The sequence below is a fragment of the Adiantum capillus-veneris genome, chromosome 24 (genome assembly GCF_014529385.1).
Source record: "Adiantum capillus-veneris isolate H3 chromosome 24, ASM1452938v2, whole genome shotgun sequence".
Taxonomy (NCBI): domain Eukaryota; kingdom Viridiplantae; phylum Streptophyta; class Polypodiopsida; order Polypodiales; family Pteridaceae; genus Adiantum; species Adiantum capillus-veneris.
In genome coordinates, this window is record NC_140954.1 from 89,052,998 (window position 1) to 89,056,805 (window position 3,808).

Consider the following 3,808-nt stretch of genomic DNA (forward strand, 5'->3'; position numbering starts at 1 on the left):
GGATGAGAGCTTCATGGTAACTCTCTCTCTCTCTCTCTCTCTCTCTCTCTCTCTCTCTCTCTCTCTCTCTCTCTCTCTCTCTCTCTCTCTCTCTCTCTCTCTCTCTCTCTCTCTCTTTGTGTCACTTCTGACATGATATGTGCAGTCTTGGATTGCTGACAAGGATGAGTTCCTTCGGCGCCGGACTCGAGAGTATCGAGGAAGGCATGCAGCCCTAGTGCAGTACCTTTCAAAGCTTTGCGAGTCGCTGATAGTAGTTTTTCACAATTCCATGTCACAAGAGGGTTCAATAGCAACTTACACATTCAAGACACTATCACGCTTCTTGGGTGGACCGGTGCTGCCCAAAAGTGCAGATAAAGTCATTCTTGTGGACAAAGTGTTTGCTAGAGATTGTTTTGGTTACTGCCCGGGCTATACAGGTGGTCGGGCAGCGTATTACTACACCTACACAGCAATGGCACTAGCTCTTGGTAGACAAAACCCAGATGAACTTTTAGAGTATGGCAAACATCTCATGATTCATTACAAGGGTGACGTGCCAAAAAACAAAATTGAACCTTCAAAATCTTGATACACTTCAAGTAGCAATTGTATAAGATCATGTATTACATAAATTTTGTACAATGTCATCCACTCATAGTATCTTTCTCCACTTGTGATTCACATACACCATTGTCTCTCTCCACCTTCGTTGACTTTCACGAGCTCCGGAGTTGTTGTATGCCATTGATCTTTTAACTTTTTGTTGTTGTAAATGTCTGATGGCTTGTGCTGTTGCTGAATTTGCCAAGACTTCTTTTGCCTGCATTCGATGAATGATTCTACGATAGAACCATTCAAATAGTTCTCTCAAACTGTTAGCCTTGATTCGAGAGCCACCATGTCGTGTGTGCCTGAAATAAGCATTTCTCGCCATGTAATGAGACTTTTCCATCCCTTGGGTATTCCATATTGCCGGGTTCCCATACTTTTGTATAAAATATGGTAAATGATTGAAGATGATGTGCTGGATATGAAAACAGATTAGTTAGAATGTTTTACAGTCACATATTTGCACATAAGAGAGAAAGAAATACACGATAATACCATGTAGTGAGTAATCTGGGTGTCTGTCCATGCTGTCTTGAATGATTTTTTCAGAAGGTTGAGATTTTCCTTGAACTTGTTCATATCACCTTGTGACCAGTCATCTTTGTCGCACATCAAAAATAGGATGTCTATTGATCGCCAAACCTCAGCCTTCGCGTTACGAGTAGTTGGTTCTTGGTCTCTGACTGCAATATGTAGCTTTTTCCAGCTCTGATACTCTACCTTGCTAACATAAGATGTGTTATATATTTTTCCATGTTTTGTTAGCTTCGGATCTCTTGTACCTTGGGGCTTAGATAAAAACCTCCGTGCCTTCACCCCACCGATGGATGGTTTGCATGGGACATCCTTCTCAGCAGTTGATCTCTTTTCATCCCGCTGGATTTTCACATTGCCACCATGAAGCCCCATATCCGACAGTACCATTTCTAAGCACTGTAGGGCTACTTGTCGTTCTGCGAAGTTCTTAATCTTCCAAGCAAACCCGATGTATAAGTAGACCAATTTCTCCACAATTCTACAAAGGGCATGCATTGTACAAATGTGGACATTCACGAGTGGTATTTTCAAAACCGGTCGAAAAGCAGGATCCTCAATGTGACATGTTGGAGCTTTTCTCCACCACTTTGGGTCCATGACCTTTGCAAGCTCCATGCAGAACAAACACGGCGACTTTGCCATTGCACCCATTCCACAATTATACATGCACTTTAATGTTTTGAGGTCACCTGCAAGATGCCACTGAACTTGAAAGTCTCCCCTTCCATCTAGACGTAGTACCTCTCCCTGGTTAGTCTGTCGATCAATCACCTCCGGAATATTAGTTCGATGGAACACCCAATATAGAATCTCATGATCTTCTTTCTTTACCTGCAACACAAAATAAATGAGACTTAAGTAGATGTGAACATTTGAGCTTACCTGAGAATCTCGCTTACCTCAAACGCACCAAGCCACCATCTGTTAGATTTTGATTGAACACTAAAATATAAAGGATCATCACTGGGACACTTTGAGAGGGCTCTATTCATTAAAGTAATAGTAACACGCTCTAGCTTTTTCTCTTTAACAAGCTCACACTCATCCAGTTTTAACACAAAATGTAATACCCCTCGTGACTCTTCAAATGTGATGTTGTAAAACTCCACCATTCTCTTCTGTAATATCCGCAGGTCCATAAAAATATTGTTGAACTCATCATATGCCATGTTTGCTCCATGGCCACTGTAAGTTGCTTTAATATGAAAGGGCTGTCCAAGCTGCTAGTCTCCCTGTGCCTCGTTAAGCTGAAGCCTCTCTTTCCAAACACTTGAGGCTGATGGTAGAAGTTTGGATTTTATACCCTTCCTAACAAAGATGGATGAGACAGACTTTTGGATAGCCGAATATCCTCTTTTGCTTACACCAAGTGAATCAAGTGTGCCTTGTATCTCTTTTGCAGGCACTGAGTTCTCTGAAATAAAGCGGTCCACTACATTTCGTTGTAGGACCTTAAACTTCTTGTCATGTACTATATCTGCTACCAGGCTTCTACTTATAAGTGGCTTCAATCTCTTTCCTATATTGGCTTTGGGGTCAATGTTTTCCTTGTCAGGATAGATTGAATCTCTACATGAAGACAATGCATAAGTAAATAACAAAAAATTTGCTTCACTAACACTATTTAGGCACATGAAAACAATGCATAACAAGAAAAAACAAAAAGATTACTTAACTAAGACAATGTAGCCAACCAAGAAGCATCACCTTAATGCTCGGATTCTTTTCTTGAGACCTCCTGATGCAACCTGCAATGTTTCAAGATTGCGCAATTTCTTCTTTCGGATACGACCACCCAAGATGGTGTCCTTCATTTGACAACTTCGCACCTTTCCTTTCAGTTCTTGTACCTCTGTTTTATGTTGCAAAATGGTAACCTGATCTGTAGAATGTAAATGTGAAAGGCGAACAATCTCACATTGTTGAGCTTGGAGAATGCTCTTGTAAGTTTCAGCTTCTCTTGTAAGAGATTTACAATAACCCAGAGGGCCCTTTTCTCCATCACCAGCAAAGGTCAATAAGCTTGTAGGATTGACAAAAGGTGGAGACGCATAGTCATTGTATTCTTAGGGTAGAGAGAGCCTCTCGTCCAGATATCTATGTGTTTAGCTCCCTGAGCTCTGAGCATGTCTATGGAAGCGGGAGGTATATGTGTGTTTGTTTTACTGCGCTTAATCAATGGTTGGTACTCATTGTCCAAATCAATGTGAAGGTGATATTTGGCTCGTTTCTGGGTAACATTTGTGCCATTTGAGGAGTGCGCCATTAGCCAAATGTGCAGGTTTAATGGAAAGTGAATAGCGGCTGTGCCTTCGTCCCTCCATGTTAGCCTCATTCCCTCCATATTGACGAGGTTCATTCAATGCAACTAAAAAGAGGATTATCCCTCAATCACTACGAACGAATGTTCAGAAGAGTAAGGAATCTACTTAAAGTACACTTTTTGAACTTTTACTATGAAAGACCCAGCTCTTTTATTTGCCATTTTTTCTAGAGAGAGAGTGCAAAAAATACATTTTCTTAGAAGGCCCTCCAAATGACCTCCGAAATTCCCTAATGTACTTATAACACCTTCACATGGGGCACCAAAGAAAGAGAGAGAGAGAGAGAGAGAGAGAGAGAGAGAGAGAGAGAGAGAGTTTCCCCAACAATCTCTATGCCCTCCAAATGCAATTAC